We start from the raw sequence: 18,424 nt of genomic DNA on the forward strand, positions 1-18,424 counted from the left end.
ACTTCTTTTGCAACTAACATCTTTCAAGATATTCCTAATATGGTGTCTGAAGAAGAAAACTATATGCTTGAGGATACTCCAAAGGCAGGTGAAATTAGAGAAGCAGTTTTTGAGCTAAATGCAGATGATGTCCCTGGTCCAGATGGATTTGCTGGATGGTTCTATAGGGAAGCATGGGATATAATTGGTTCAGATTTCATAAGAGAAATACAATTTTGGTGGAGCATAGGTTTCATTCCAAATGGTTTAAATGCAAATTTCTTATAACTTCTTCCAAAGGTTAAGAATGCTAAAAGATCTAATCAATTCAGACTAATTGGGTTGACGAATTTCAGTTTTAAAGTGATCACAAAAATTATTACTAAATGATTAACTGAAATCATTAAAAAAGTGGTATCTCCTCAACATGGTGCTTTCATTAAAGGGAGGAATATCCAAGAAAAAATTTCTTTAGCATCTGAATTAGTAAATGACTTGGAATACAAGAGAAGAGGAGGTAATTTGGGTTTGAAGCTAGACATCACTCAGGCATATGACTCTCTGAGCTGGGAATTCATGTTTCAAGTTATGCAAAAGTTTAGGTTTTCAAGTAATGTTACAAGATGGATCCATGCTCTTCTAAAATCAGCTAGGATATCTGTTTTATTAAATGGTGGTCCTGTAGGGTATTTTCAAGTTAGTAGAGGGCTGAGACAAGGTGATCCCTTGTCTCCATTACTTTTTGTAATTGTTGGAGATCTGTTAAGCAGAACAATCATAAGAATGGTGCAGGCAAATCAACTTCAGCCAATGATTACAAGAAAAAATGTTCATCCTTCTCACATATTTTTTGCAGATGATATCTTTATATTCTGTAATGCTGATAAGAGAAATGTGAGAAAACTTTTAAAGACTTTACAAGAATATCAAGCTGCTCCAGGTCAACTTATTAGCTTGGAAAAAAGAAAATGCTTTATTGGTGGAACAAATGATGCAAGAAAACAAGAAATAGCAGGACTTTGCAACATGCCCCTCTCAAGGTTTCCAGATAAGTATTTGGGAGTTATGTTGGAACCAGGAAGAATAAAATCATCCAATTTGTGGAATATAGTTGAAATGATGCAAGAAAGTTTGGCAGGGTGGAAAGGTAGATTATTCTCATTTCAAGAAAGGCTGATTTTGGTTAAATTTGTATTATGTAGCTTTACCATTTATTCAATGGAAGTTTATAAATGGCCAAGAACAATAATCAAGGAATGTGAAAGAATTATCAGAAACTTCTTATGGACTGGAGACCCTTATTCAAGAAAAGTTATTAAAATAAAATGGGATTCAGTGTATTCTCCTATTGATGAAGGGGGTCTAGGATTGAGAAGGTTGGAGATTCTTAATAAAGCTCTTCTCATGAAGCTGTACTGGTGTTGATGGTGGATTTTAGTTCAGGGCTAAAATTATAAAACCAAAAATAATATGCTGACATCCTGCTAAGGATAAAGCCATTTGACAAGCGATGAGCGCAGAAAACCTCTCGCTTTATTTATTTGAAGCAATTCAATAAATATACAAAATTCACCCAGAATGGTGCATGTAGCAACAATCCCAAATATTCTGTGAATTTATAGCGTTATTGATTAATGCATGATTAGCCTAGTATTTCCTATGTTGTTCTCAGCAGAACTTTCGAAATACTCGTACAGTCTACATCTCTCGGTGTGTTATATTAGCCCGATTAAGCATATTTAATTTCCTAAGGGAAATAAAAACTGTCCATATCAGTCTCAGAAACAATCACGGCCACGCAGGTTGACTGCATGCATGATTTAACCAGCCTAGACGAACCCTAGCAGGAGCATGCTATCACCGTGATGACCACCAGCGGGCCTGTTTGTTCCCTAGCCGGTCGAACATCACACTCCTCTTCTCAGCGTGCCAAAACGCCAACCCCAAAATAGGGTGGTCGTGCTGCTTTGGAAGAAGCTCGAATGAGCAAGACTGCTTAAGACAGTCTCAAAATGATTGTGATCGTCCATCTTCACTAGCCTGATTGGACGGCTTAGATCGCACCATGAAAGATGGAGGAGGCGCTAGCACGCATATTAGCGGGCCCACTCTATCCCTACCTAATCGGTTTGCTCACGACGTGGTCATGCATCCACGATCGCATGCCCGAAACATGGCTGGTGTGATGCTTTACAAGCGTCACGAAAATTCCACTAATGTCTTAAATTGATCACAACCATCCAACTTCACCAGCATATTTGGATGGCTTAGATCGTACCTAAGACCGTTAGAGAAGTGCACGCATGTTCACTGTCAGCCCAATGTAGGCCCCACACGATCGGTTCCTCCAAAAGAGGAGCATAACTTGACAAACCAATTGGCCAAAATCGTGTGCACGTGCTGTTTTCAAAACCCTAATTAGGGTTTGCGGCGCTGCATAACTGTCACAGTTCGATCACGACCATCCATCTTCGCAAGGTTGGATGGAGGGTGTAGATATAGACTTAAAAGGTCCCAAGCATGTCAACATGATAACTATCGCGTTTCGAGGACTCGACGACCTCGAAACGGGCACCCGCAGTTGCATGCCGAGCAGCTTCCAAATCCATTGCGGCAATGGATTTCTGCCGAAAATCGATCAAGACCACTCACCTTTGCCGGTCAAATTGATTGGCTTAGATCGCACCTTCATGAGACAAAGAGGTATGGGAATATACACAGGCAGGCCGTCTACACGCATGTCTGATCGGCCCACCAAAACTTGCGCCCAAAATCGGATTCGGTAAAGCATATGAGTGATGCTCGCGCACCTTCTAAAACCCTAAAAATCCATCAACGGTCGCAGATGAGGGTCTTAAACCATCTCGTCCGTCCAACTTCGCTAGCTTGGACGGAAAACCTAGGTTGAAAGCTAGACGACCAGTGAGGCATCCCGATGATCACCATCCGCCACTCTTCCACAGGGAGTGATCGGCCAGGAGATAGCTCTCCCATGCAGCCTCCAAACGATCTCTCGAAGATGGTTGGACGTGATGCTATTTTAAGACGCTTGGTCCGCCACTTATTCGACCAAGCTTTAAAACATCGATGTTTCATACATGTTGATTGTCTGCGATGCATTACATGCGTTGAGCATACACGATATTTCATAAATATCAAATCCTTAGTTATTTTAGCATCACATGCTACTTCCTACATTGGGTCCCACGATCCACTCATTCGAGACATCAAACATGTCACAAACTGGGGGATACTTACTGGGGTATTGGTCTGGCGGTTTACATCGTGCAACGCGCCATTACAAGAACGTGTCAGGAAAAGGTGGACGGTTAGTTGTGATGAGGAAAGTGGGCAAAGATGTGATTGTGTGACAATCACCACTCCTACACGACCCCACTAATCCATCACTCCACCTCCTCCACTTCCTACGAGATGAGAGGTTGCGCTCAATGACTTGTATAAATAGGTTCATCACCTATTTCCAAACAACACGACAAGAGACAAGCACAGAAAACCAAGTGTTGTCATTCGTATCCAGAAAACACCAGAACTGATAGCTTACATTTTGCATGCCAGTTCAGATTTCTGATACAAGTCATAAACATCCAACACCTTCACAATCTCAACACCTTCTTCGCTTCCCTCCCTAAGATCAACCCCATCTCCTTCACTTTGTGACCGAAGCAAGTCTGGAACGGCCATTTCTTGGTTTAGGCCAGAATTGTATAGATTGATCTCTCGAATCAAAAGCACTCCCGTGCAGCACATTTGTTTAGGGTTTAGATTCATTTCTCATCCACACACACCCAAATTTACCAAAACCAGCAGAAACAGTTTTCACCCATAAACAATTGGCGACCACAGTGGGAGATTAATCTCTCGGTTGTGAAGTCAATTTCTTCAATACCCAATCCCATTTGGTTAATTTCAGAAATGGAGGATCTTAGGTCTGGATCAGCAACCAATCCCGACGGAACCAGTACCGGCAACACTTTCGGCGTTGATATCCTGATTAGTGGTGTTACCGTGCAGCCTGTCAATACGATCAATGTATCTCGTGGAATTACGTCATCTACCACCAGCATCAGCGGAGCAGGAGATATTCCTTTGGGCGTGACACCTCCTATCACCATAGCCAGAGCAGCTGCAAACCCCGGCATCTCTTCGAGTGTAATGCCTCCAACCGTCACCAGAGAAACCGTCATTCCTTCGTCAGGACGAGGGGCTGGAGGAGCCAGAGGAGGACAACCCCCTATTACCATGTTGGATTTGATGGAGAGACAAGAAGTTCTCACTAGGGCACAAACGGACATGGCCACAACTCAGAAAGAGGTACTCAATTTTCTTAAGAAAATAACTAATCGATTGCCACGAGAGCCACGCTAGCCCCTGGAACCAACAAGGAACGCATTCGACGCACCCGGAGCAGGTACTTCAGCGGCGCAGGCCTACATGGATGAAGAAGCTCGCGTTGCTCGAACGTTCAAGAGAAAGGGACCAACCATCTAACTTTATCACACGTGAAGACCTGGAGCGACTCCTCCAAAGCCGTGGTAAAGGGAATATGATGGATATGCACCAGCATCAACCTCCGTACCCTCAAGACATGCAGGAGATTCACACGAAGAACACAGACCTGATCAAAGAAACAATAAATGGCATGCTCGATCTCCTCATCAAGATGACATCTGATATGAGTGGTTCTCCTGTCATGGAGATTTCTACACTGGGTACTGATTCTCGCAACGATCCTCCTCAAGTCAATAGTTTCACTATGAACCAGAGGCCGGTGGATCAGGAAAGAGCTTCTCTAGTGGAAAGTTTATGCAAACTTTTACACCTATTAAAAAATCAGCGGGCGGAGACGTTTGCTGCAATCAACCAGATAGCCCTGGATGTGCGTTTAACTCCTTTGCCTCCAGAAGCCTCAAAAACACCAGAGATGTCTGTGAATAATGTCACATTTACAGAAGACGACATGATGGTGGAGGAAGGTCACAACCGGGCCCTACACGTTACTGCACGCATCAAGGATTCAGAGTTCAAGAGGACCCTCATCGACACGGGAGCATCTTCGAATGTGATTACTCTCAAGACACTCAGGACTGCCAAGGTTCGCCCAAGCAAAATCGTGCGACAGCCTACCACGATGACAGACTTTGAAGGAAACCAAACCAACAGTACGGGTATGTCAATCTGAATTTATCTGTAGGACCTGTCCAGTCAAGGGTGAAATTCGAAGTCATAGAAAAGGAGCCAGACTACCATATGATACTGGGGAGACCGTGGCTTCATGACAATAGGATTGTCCCTTCGACGTATCATCAATGCCTGAAGACTATGCTGAATAAAGAAGTCGTTCGTATTCATGCGTCCTTATCTCCGTACGCACCGATATGTAGAGTGGAATTGTTTGAACCAAGAGAAGCTCCGCGGGAAGAATCAGACAAAGTTCATTGCATCCCACTCCCCACGTGGGCGTCAATCCAGGAGGAGGACCGACTTGCATCATTGAGGGCTAAGCCCCACGATGCATCTTTGCTGACAAGGCGTTCTTTTTCATCCGGTGAAGCCACAACCCACACTCACACTAAGAGGGAACGAACTTTTATGGCAAGACGTGACCAGAGAGGGAAATCCGTGTACCGACGCCACTGTTAGCAATTAGCAGGGGAGACTGTTACCCAGTCTCTCCGCTCAACGGAATGCTACAAGACGGGCCACAAGAAGAAGTGTTAGACGCTCCACGACAGCTGCAAGATGGCACCAACTCCACCACTGATGAGCTCGAAGTCGTTAATATCGGGAATGAGGAATCTCCTAGGCCTATATCCATCAGCTCAACCTTGTGTACGGATCAACACATGAATCTCGTGGAACTTCTCAAAAAATACCAGGACATATTTGCCTATGAAGAAATGCCCGGTTTAGATGAAAAATTGGTCCCCCGTCATCTGCATATCATACCTGGGTCCAAGCCGGTCAAACAATCCCCGAGGCAGTTCAGGCAGGTAGAAGAGCAAGTCAAGACTGAAATTCAGAAGTTGCTAGTTGCTGGCTTCATCAAACCCATTCATTATCCAACCTGGTTGGCTAATGTGGTTCCGGTAAAAAGGAAAAATCAGGTGCTGCGTGGATTTTAGAGACTTGAACAGTGCCCCAAAGATTATTTTCCTCTACCTAATATTGACATGTTAGTGGATGCCATCAGCGGACACGATGTTCTCCTTCATGGATAGATATAGCGGATACAATCGGATAAGGATGTACGAGCATGACGTGAGTAAGACAGCTTTTCGAACTCCTCTCGGAAATTTTTATTATACTGTAATGCTATTTTGTTAATGCCGGTGCAACGTATCAACGCGCTATGACGGCAATCTCCACGACATGATGCATAAGCAAGTTGAAGACTACGTGGATGATATAGTAGTCAAATCAAAAGCTCGGGCCTCCCACACATGAGTCCTACGGCAAGTGTTCGAAAAGTGCCAAATTGAAGATGAACCCTTTGAAATGCGCTTTCGGTGTTTCTTCAGGCAAATTTCTGGATTCCAGGTGACTGCTTGGGGGATCAAGGTGGACCCATCCAAGACCCAAGATATCCTCACGATGCTGCCTCCACGAACGGTGAACGATCTACAAAGCTTCATGGGCAAGGTGAACTATATTCGACGTTTTATACCTGGTTTAGCCCAGCTCGTTGCTTCATTCCCCCGTTCCTGAAGAAAGGAGCAAGCTTCGTATGGACCACACTACAACATGAAGCATTTAGGAAGATTCAACAAATATTGTCATCTCCAAATCATCATAAAGAGTTCGCCTATTATGTCAGCCCAGACGAGAGCGAGCCCGGGACATCTTCAGATCTACTGGAGCCGACATCTCAAGGGAGCAGCCTCAAGAAGATAGCGATGTCCGCATCATCATGTCGAGAAAGAATCCGCAGCTTGGGTGAATCATTCTGTCATACTTAAGAGGAATGCTTCAGCGAAACAGCGAACATCCAATTGATTATGTCAAGAGGTCCCGAATTCAGGCACCGAAGGGTCACGATCCAAATGTGGTTGAACAACAAGCGGTGTAATTGTGCATCAATAGGATGGTACCTGTCAATCGTGATTTGTTGAAGAACCTGCGCTTTCAGACATCCTATGAACTCCGTGAAGCTGCTAAACGCTCAAGTTGCGACATCACCTGCCCTGCTAGAAAGAACAAGCCGCCTGTAATGAAGAGCCTCATGGTGTTCGTGGAAGCATACATATCACCAATAGGAAATGCAAGCTTCAGCCTCCTGTAAGCAGTTTCGCTGAAACAACAAGAGAAAAACCCATCGACCATACAAGATAGAACCATGTAAATCACGCTTGGGGACTGAGGCTCATCATGAATTTCCTTCACCGTCAGTCAAGGACTTCTTCAACACGAGACAGATGGTCAATCAAGAAGCACGTAACTCGCAAGGGTAAATCAAACTGAAGAGGAATTCGCTTCAACGCTCCCTCCAGCAGAAGCCGTTTCAACGCTCTAGAAGAAGCCGCTTCAACGCTCTCTCCTGAAGAATCCGCTCCCTCCAGCAGAAGCCTCTCGCTAGAAGAAGCCGCTTCAACGTTCTCTCCAGCAGAAGCCGCTTCAACGTTCTCTCTAGGAGAAGCCGCTTCAACGCTCTCTCTAGGAGCCGCCTCGATGTTCGTTTCTTTAACACTCTCTCCAGGAGAAGAAGCTTCAACGCTCTCTCCAGGATCCGCCTCGATGTTCGCTTATTTAACACTCTCTCCAGGAGAAGCCGCTTCAACGCTCTCTCTAGGAGCCGCCTCGATGTTCGCTTCTTCAACGCTCTCTCAAGAAGCCGCCTCGATATTCGCTCCAGAAGCTGCTTCAACGCTCTTCCCAGGAGTCGCATCGACGTTCGCTTCAGAAGCTGCTTCAACACGCTTTCCGGAAGCTACATCAACATTCTCTTTGGGAGCTGCTTCAACATTATTTTTTATAAATTGCTTCAGCATCCTTTTAAGGATATTACTCATGATAGGGCTCGTCCTCATCACAGTCGAGGATTACGACATCTTCATGAATAGTTTGAGAATCCAACCGACCATATGCCTAATCTACCTGGGGTCAACCGACATCATGCCAGGGGAACGCTCGCCTGCACGCCTCTTGAACATGACATGCTCCAAGGACATGACAACCCATCTCTCCTGGTAACATCTAACTTTGTATCATAAGTTTTATCTTTATTTCTCACCATCTAATGCCTACCCCGCAATAGTGCAACTATTACGTGCTAGGCATGAGACTCAGTGTTGATGGTGGATTTTAGTTCAGGGATAAAATTGTAAAACCAAAAATAATATGATGACATCCTGCAAAGGATAAAGCCATTTGACAAGCGATGAGCGCAGAAAACCTCTCACTTTATTTATTTGAAGCAATTCAATAAATATACAAAATTCAGACAGAATGGTGCATGTAGCAACGATCCCAAATATTATGTTAATTTATAGCATTATTGATTAATGCATGATTAGCCTAGTATTTCTTGTGCTGTTCTCAGCAGAACTTTCATTATTGGTGTGGCATGATGACTGAGTGTTACTCTCAGCAGAGCAACATGAATATCCAAGTGTCAATAGTGAGGCATGCACGAAATATCCGTACAGGCTACATCTCTCGGTGTGTTATATTAGACCGATTGAGCATATTTAATTTCCTAAGGGAAATCTAGACTGATGATAGACACATTTTTGTGTTTAATTTGATCTCAATAGTATATATTGTTGGCACTCGAGTTTGTACTAATTTTGGTGTTTTATGTGTTTGTAGGCACCTTTGGAAAATTCGGCTCGAAAAGTTGGTAAAAGCCCCGGAGGACACGTGTTATTCGGACTCTCACTGTTGGATAAGGGGCACCTCAATTACTAAGGGGCACCCCAGGTCACCCCAAAAGGCATCTGCTATTCGCACCCCAGTACAGGGTTAGGGGGAGGTCATCTTCTCCATTTGAATTTTGTTTTTGGCGGGAAAATGGAGAACACTTCTGCAGATTTTGATCGAATTGTTGAACGTGTTCTAGGGAGATTCAATGGCTGATTTTTGGTAGATAGTTATGATATGGCCTACCAAACACACTGTGGGCGTTTGGTTCGACCAGAATTGGCTAGAATCAGCTAAACAATTCACGGGTTGAAAACAGGGCAGTTCGTGTATATCACGGGTTTCACGTGATTTGGAGAAGATTCAACGTGTTTTGTGCGTGCATGGAAGACCCTCACAGCCTGTTGGAGCGTGAAGGAGTTAAATATGGTAATTTGGAGGCTTGAAAATGCGTAAGAAGATGAAACAGGAAAGAAAATATTCCCAGAAATATTTTCTTTACTGCCGAGTTAAAGAGAATTATATGGAGTGAATGAGCGAGATTCGATGGGTCTGTTGGCTATAAATAGGTTGCTGGGGTTGAGTAGAAAGGGTGTCGAGAGTCTGGGTGGCTGAGGAGAGCCAGAGAAGAAGAAATTCGAGTTTTCCCAAACTCGGTTTCTGCTGGTGCTGCTGATGAACATGAAGAACACGAAGAACGGACCTGCACCAGCAGTCGTTTTTCTACAATAATAACGACTCACACCTGTGGGTTGTACATCAGGCAGACTTATTTTCTACAGCGTTTGCGACACAGCTGAAGCAGTCTTATTTTGTCACTGAGGGTCGTAGTTCTCTGGTTTGTAACAAATATAATTGTTACAAACCCGGTTTTATTGTATTTCTCATATTCTCATCATTTGTTAACCATTTTTGAGCATCAATGAAATATTTTGAGAGGTTTTCCAACATGATGAGAGGCTAATTCCCTCGTAACCAAGGCAATGGAGGAAGATATTCACACAACATAAATGGGTAACTATTTCATTTAATTATATAATTCACCTAATCGCTGCTTTTGCAGAGTTTTAAATTATTTGAATGATTGTCTTAATTATTTGTTATTCAGTTTGATAGGTTATGCTTGGTTTAATCTCTTGATAATCTATGCTTAAGGTTTACAAATAATGTTTGAGAATCTGTATGATTGATAGTGAATTAAAGATAAAAGAGGACTTAAGGATTGAATAGAGTTTTGAAATATTTATCATTCAATTTTGCATAATAGTGGAATCTAGTGTCTTGGTTACCTCTCGCACCCATTGTTAATATTTTTGTATATATAATTTTATCAAATCTTTAAATTTAATCTTCACAATTCCGAGAGTTTGAACCTCATTACTACAACAACAATCAAAAACATTATCAATTTTGGCGCCGCCGACGCGGATTTGTGCTTAGGTAGAATTTTTAGGTTTTTATTATTTTTTATTATTCCATTTGTTCTTTTTACGTCTCTTTGGTTGTGTCTTTGTATTACAGGTTTGAAGTTGGATACTAAAGACCTTGGAATCAAAGCTTAAAGCTAAAAGAGAAGGAAAAAAGACAAAGCAAGAAAAATAAAGAAAAAAGAGAGAAAAAAAAGAGAGAGAGAGAATTATTATTTTTATTTTTTTAAGAGACTTTCCATTTTTTTATTTTTTGTAATTATTATTATTATTTTTTGTATTTCTTTTCATTGGACTGGACTTTGGACAATTTATTTTAATTTTAAACCCTACGGAAGGGTTATATAAAAAAATAAATAAATATAAACTGTTTGCAGGGAAGGACGACGATTACAATATCGTCTCGACCCCTCGGGTTCGCACACTGACACCGGAGTCAGTGGACCGAGTCGACTACAGCGGTTCTTCGCCCGTCTGGTACGGGAGGTAAACTTCTAAACACCCGCGAATCTCTGTCAGCGGGTTTAATGTCTGCCTTAAGGTGATTATATGTTGAGGACTGAACCGGCTGCTTTAATTTCCTAGTAAAGGGCAAGAACTGGCCATATAAGATAAGGGTTCGGATTTCATCACCGTTCCCTTCTTGCCCGCCTTAGGTAAACGAAACCTAACGCGAACCCAAGCTTAAAATTTGATTAGAACGAGACCGATAGGGTAACGAGCTTGGTAGGAAAATCTTTCGAAAAATGTCGGTTACTCTTTTAAGCATACTTCAAAATTCTTGATGGTTTCTGTAAGATGAATGCGTGACTGCGCCTCCTTGTAATACCGGTGAGGCTTTGGGTATCAAAGCTCCAGTGAGCTTCCCTCGCCTCGATTCAACTTACATTAGCTCGGATTGATTCCAGAGGGGTGTGCTCAAATTGTAACGAATTCCTTTTCGAAGGAATAGAAGCTGGTCTAGAAAACAATCTAAGTGGAGCCATCATGCTTTTTGTTTGCTAGATTCTATAGGTTTGATTTGGTCGAGTCAGCGTTGTTTGTGATTGTGTAGAATTCCCTTGCAATTAAGAATGTCGAACTGGTATGATAGAAGCCAATACAATGAGTATCGACCTGAATTTGAATATGGACATCATCCTTTTTATGACCATGTTGGGAATAGTGGTTGAGAACACCATCCTTTGGAAGGATATGGGTCATACCCTGGTGAGCCAAATTACTATCCACACATGCATCAGTCTTACGAGCAAGAAGATTATAGTACTAGTTCTTCGTCTCTAGAGGATACAATCAAACTATTGAAAAGTAGTCCTTTTTATGATCCCTCTGTTCCTATTCCTCCTTTAGAAGAGTCCCTCAGGAAGTTAGCTGAGTCGACGCGTAAGTTAGCTGAGATGAATAGTATAATTATAGACGAAAGAACTACAATAATGAGTGAACCTTCTTTAGAAGACCACCTCAAGCGGATAGCTGAGACGAACGAAAGAATTGCTCGAAATTACTTGAATTGCCAATATAGTGTATCCAATAATACCCTTGAGAATGAAGATAGTTATTTACATAATCAAGATAACAAGGATAGAATTGGTAGCATTACTTGTTTTGATGAGGTTCGATCTTTTTCATGTTATTATGATGATGATAGTGTTAATGGAGAACCATACTTATGTAGGAATAGTGATCAGGAAATGGTTACTCCAATTGAGCTTTACAATGATAATATTATTTCTAGTTCAATTCCAAATAATTTTAATAATTATTCACCTATTCAAAAGGACGAGGATTTGACTAGAGATACCCTCATTTTAGACGATGTAGTATTTCCTGTTTACAAAGCCGATAATCATTTAAAGGAACGAGTTTATTCTGAGAATAATGTTTTAGAGTCTAGCGATTTAGAAACAATAGTCTTAGACGAAGAAGATGAACTTGTAGATATTTTAAATATGAGTGAGGATGCATCACCTGAGTATAATTTACAAGTAGCAATTGACCATTTTCAGGATTTTGATGATCTAGAAATTAGGGAAATTGTAGCTAGTCTATCTAGAGACACCCAAAATTCTATGTTTGGGGGTGGTTATCATCCATGTGCTTTCACTCTTATAAAGGTCCCTCACTTGGGACTTGACATACGTGCCTCACCCATTTTACAAGATTATCTTCATACACGTTTTCCCGAACCTAATGATGTCCATGAAGAAGTTCAGTCGTTAGAAACCCATCCTCTGGTTGATGTGGTTTGCCCAGGCTATGATACCCAAATTGACTTTGTTTTCCCACCAAATAGTTTTCTTCCAAATGTGGGGACGCTTATATTTCAAATGTGTCGAATATTAAGTTGTGAGACTAAACCTAAATTCTTTAGGAAATTAGAATCGACACATTTGCTTAAGAGTGACCACTACTCTCATTGTGGTCAATTTTGTAAGTCAAATCTTATTGACTTAGAGGATCCTCAGTTATTTAGGTTATTATTGTGCGCTTCTAAGATCATATTTGAGTTTTTCCAGACTCTAGGACCTAATGATTCGGATCCCACCTATGAAGAAACGCAACCAATGAAAATATTTTATTTAGACCCTTTCTTAGAACCTGAACCTGAACCACAATTAGATATAAATATCTTAATCAGGAAACTAGATAAGGGCATGCTATCCTTGTTCACTTTCTTGGGTTATTGTAGTTTCCTTTGGTCATCTCTTTTTGGTTTTGAAGACCCACGGTTATTTCGGCTGTTACTTTTTGATTCTATGAGGTGACTAATTCCTTCCGATGTCTGGCTAAAGACTTTAAACTTAGCACTTCTTGGGAGGTAACCCAATGTCATGCGACACAGTAATATCTTTACTTATCTTTTTTGCTTCTATTGGTAACAGTTTCTCCTTATTCATGCTTTTAATTTCATCTTTAGAACATTGAGGACAATGTTATATTTAAGTTTGGGGGTATGGGAGAAACTTTTTAGTCGCATTTTTTTTTTGAAACTTCTAGCGTCACATGGTACCCGGTTAGCTAAGTTTACATACTGTTTCTCACCGAAAAGATAGAAATTGGAATGCTAGGGATAACAACCTTTTGAGACATTAGAGAAAAAGACATTAAGATCCTTGAAATTCAGGAGAGAACTTGTCCTTTTAGAGGGTAACCGTGATGGACCTAACCATACATGATGGAAAGGAAAGTAGGTCAGGGAAATGCCAGAAAGACAAAGCAACCTCACAATGTAGTCTTAGTTACTGGATTGCGAATCTCTCTCAGTAGAAACTTATCATCATCAACAAGCGGAGCGACATCAAAATCTATGAAGAAAGTTGAAGACGTTTTAGGTTTAGAAGCAACAATAGAAGAGAATAATTCAAAAATCAAAGTTGAAGTTATAAGAGCAAATGATATAAGTTGTTAGAATCCATGATACCAAGACATCACAAGTTGCGAAGATCCAAGTTTTGAAAGTCCTTCTCTCATGGCCATGTAAATTTTTGTCTTGTAATTTTGAGAGGTTTTCCAAAGAAAAAAAAAAGAAAAATAAAATAATGAAACATCATTACGTTCTTTTTGTTCAATAAGGCCATAGGGAAGAAGAAATTTATAAGTCAAGCAAGAAATCGAAGAGAAGAGTTAATTGTCAAGGTTCTATGAGGTTCGAGAGTTTATCATCAACAGTTGAAGACCGAAGAAGACGTTATTTCTACTGAGCACTGTGAGAGAGTCGAAGAAAGATGCATTTTGGTTGCTTTGTTAGTCTGCTTTCAATCTGGCACAATATCTTTCTAGCACTGGTTTAACTCATCACACGTAATTAGTCCATCTGTGTAGCAGATGTCCCTCTCATTTTTATCTCTCTCCTAATCTTATCCAGCTGTAAAGCAACAGACGCATCTTACAATGTTTATCTAGATGTGTAGCGGATATCTCTTTATCTAGCAGTGGTGCGGATGTGTCTCCCCTTTTCTTCAGTCATCTTTAGAGCTGACACCTTTAATTTCTCTGGCATTCTACTTACTTGGAGATAGGCTCGAAAAGTTGGTAAAAGCCCCGGAGGACATGTGTTATTCGGACTCTCACCATTGGATAAGGGGCACCTCAATTACTAAGGGGCACCCCAGGTCACCCCAAAAGGCATCTGCTATTCGCACCCCAGTACAGGATTAGGGGGAGGTCATCTTCTCCATTTGAATTTTGTTTTTGGCGGGAAAATGGAGAACACTTCTGCAGATTTTTGATCGAATTGTTGAACGTTTTCTAGGGAGATTCAATGGCTGATTTTTGGTAGATAATTGTGATATGGCCTATTAAACACACTGTGGGCGTTTGGTTTGACCAGAATTGGATAGAATCAGCTAAACAATTCACGGGTTCAAAACAGGGCAGTTCGTGTATATTACGGGTTTCACGTGATTTGGAGAAGATTCAACGTGTTTTGTGCGTGCATGGAAGACCCTCACAGCCTGTTGGAGCGTGAAGGAGTTAAATATGGTAATTTGGAGGCTTGAAAATGCGTGAGAAGATGAAACAGGAAAGAAAATATTCCCAGAAATATTTTCTTTACTGCCGAGTTAAAGAGAATTATATGGAGTGAATGAGCGAGATTCGATGGGTCTGTTGGCTATAAATAGGTTGCTGGGGTTGAGTAGAAAGGGTGTCGAGAGTCTGGGGGGCTGAGGAGAGCCAGAGAAGAAGAAATTCGAGTTTTCCCAAACTCGGTTTCTGCTGCTGCTGATGAACATGAAGAACACGAAGAACGGACCTGCACCAGCAGTCGTTTTTCTACAATAATAACGACTCACACCTGTGGGTCGTACATCAGGCAGACTTATTTGCTACAGCGTTTGCGACACAGCTGAAGCAGTCTTATTTTGTCACTGAGGGTCGTAGTTCTCTGGTTTGTAACAAATATAATTGTTACAAACCCGGTTTTATTGTATTTCTCATATTCTCATCATTGTAAACCATTTTTGAACATCAATGAAATATTTTGAGAGGTTTTCCAACATGATGAGCGACTAATTCCCTCGTAACCAAGGCAATGGAGGAAGCTATTCACGCAACATAAATGGGTAACTATTTCATTTAATTATATAATTCACCTAATCACTGCTTTTGCAAAGTTTAAATTATTTGAATGATTGTCTTAATTATTTGTTATTCAGTTTGATAGGTTATGCTTGGTTTAATCTCTTGATAATCTATGCTTAAGGTTTACAAATAATGTTTGAGAATCTGTATGATTGATAGTGAATTAAAGATAAAAGAGGACTTAAGGATTGAATAGAGTTTTGAAATATTTATCATTCAATCTTGCATAATAGTGGAATCTAGTGTCTTGGTTACCTCTCGCACCCATTATTAATATTTTGGTATATATAATTTTATCAAATATTTAAATTTAATCTTCACAAGTCCGAGAGTTTGAACCTCATTACTACAACAACAATCAAAAACATTATCAACTGACCATATCAGTCTCAGAAACAATCACGACCACGCAGGTTGACCGCATGATTTAACCAGCCTAGACGAACCCTAGCAGGAGCAGGCTATCACCGTGATGACCACCAGCGGGCCTGTTTGTGCCCTAGCCGGTCGAACATCACACTCCTCTTCTCACCTTTCCAAAATGCTAACCCTAAAATAGGGTGGCCGCGCTGCTTTGGAAGAATCTCGAATGAGCAAGACTGCTTAAGACAGTCACAAAATGATCGTGATCGTCCAACATCACTAGACTGATTGGACGGATTATATCGCACCATGAAAGATGGAGGAGGCGCTAGCACGCACATTAGCGGGCCCACTCTATCCCTACCTGATCGGTTTGCTCACGGCGTGGTCATGCAGCCACGATCGCATGCCCGAAACATAGCTGGTGTGATGCTTTGCAAGCGTCACGAAAATTCCATAATGTCTTAAACTGATCACAACCATCCAACTTCACCAGCATATTTGGATGGCTTAGATCGTACCTAATATCGTTAGAGAAGTGCACGCATATTTACTGTCAGCCCAATGTGGGCCGCACATGATCGGTTCCTCCAAAAGAGGAGCATAACTTGCCAAACCGTTTGGCCAAAATCGTGTGTACGTGTTGTTTTTAAAACCATGAAAATATAATATAAAATTAGCCATGCCTTGATCCCGGCCGGCCCCACACCTCATGGTTCCTCATTATTTTATTATTATTTTCCTAATCTCATGAAAACTCCTTAATCTCATGGTATTTTCACATAACCATGAAAATATAATATAAAATTAGGGAAACTCGTGGAACCGGGCCCCAGCCGGCCGGCCATGCCTCAGCCGGTCCCACACGCCCCTTATTTTTTTATTATTATTTTAAGGTTTCCTTGATCCCATGAAATTCCTTGATTTCATGGTATTTCTTTCAAATTATGAAAATTCGTTCAAATCATAGAAAATAATATACAAAAATTACATAAAATTAGGGAAACTCGTGGGACCGGGCCCAAGCCGGCCGGCCACGCCCTAGCCGGCCCCACACGCCCTTATTTTATTATTTTAATATTATTTGCTTCCTTGATCCCATGGGAACTCTTTCACTTTAAGGAAACTCCTTAATTTCAACAAAATTCCTTTATTTCATGATATTTTCATAAAATCATGAAAAATACTATAAAATTAGGAAAAGGCACCATGGACCGTGGTCACTAGCCGGCCAGCCATGCCTTGGCTCCAACGGTCCCACGCCTCATATTCCTTCATTTTATAATTATTTTCCTTCATCTCATGAAGTTTCCTCAGTTTCAGCAAAACCCTGATTTTATTGTATTTTCTCAAATGGTTGCTCAAACGCACGCCAGAAAATATCAAAATTCTCAGGACTGAGACACAGACGTGTTGACGACATGAGCATGTTACCTTGACCGACCAAGGTTGTCTCTTTGGTTCGCAGTGATCCGGTCCCACGTATTTTCATGGTTTGACCTAATTTGCGCAATTGCACGTATTAGGTCCAAGACTCTTCCAAATAATTTTGGAATTTCATGAAGTGATCATCATTCGATCCCACGACCATCCAGGGTTGGTTTCATGACCCCTTGGTCGGTGTCTCACCTCTCCATAATTAATTAGGTTTTATCACCTAAGGCTCAGACGAGCATTATATGAAAAATGATTGAACCAGCATTTGATCATTTTTTCACCAACTCTTCAAGGGGTCTTGGTATTTGTCACGCGAGCATATGGACGCTACATGGTTGACCCACGGTCTCATGTAGCCGGTCCTCCTTCATTCCATGGTTAAATTTTCAATACACTATCACTCGGTCATCAATTGATCAAATTAGGGTTTCCGAGTCCAAGGATCATAATTCCAGATTCGAACGCTAATAATTTTACGACGATCTCATGATCACCATTTTATTATACTCGGTTCAACTACCAGTATTCTAATTAATGTTTTATTTCGGTCACGCTGCCAATAATTCATCAGACGAGCAACACTTGCTCAGATGAGCAATATTTGCTCAAACCAAGGAATATTGGTTCAACTATCAATATTCAACAATTTATTAAATGAGTAATACTTGCTCACCTCAACGTGAGAATTATACCCCTGTCTCAATAGACACGTTCAATTCATGAGTCTCAGAACATTTTGCAGAATCATGTTCAACTTAGCAAATACATGGACTCATCGTCCCATGAAGTCAGCAATTGACTAAATACACGTCTGCCCTGCAGACTCCACGTTCACGAGACATCAATCATGTCACTTGGTGGGATATCAACTAGGGTTTTGGTTTGGCGGTCTACGACACGTGTGTTCATACACACGATGGAATGTGAGCAAGTCGTGCAATCAGTTGAAGGAGTTAACAAAGTAGTGGATGGAAAATCGACCAAGTCTCCGCACGATGAGCAACTGGTTTCAAACACGATTTCCACTTATCTACTCTTTGATTCCATCAACTGTCACACTTCATGGGATCATGGTGTCTACAATTCCAGCAATATAAATAAGTCTCTGAAATCATGATTGAATATACAACGATCTCACGTCTCACAGACAACACAAGATTAACTCAACATCTGAGTAACTACTCTCAACAGAGATTCAATCATTCAGAACTTATCTTATTCAGAATACACAACACACCTACAATCTTTGATCACCATTG

The sequence above is a fragment of the Papaver somniferum genome, chromosome 6 (genome assembly GCF_003573695.1).
Source record: "Papaver somniferum cultivar HN1 chromosome 6, ASM357369v1, whole genome shotgun sequence".
In the NCBI taxonomy this organism is placed as follows: Eukaryota; Viridiplantae; Streptophyta; class Magnoliopsida; order Ranunculales; family Papaveraceae; genus Papaver; species Papaver somniferum.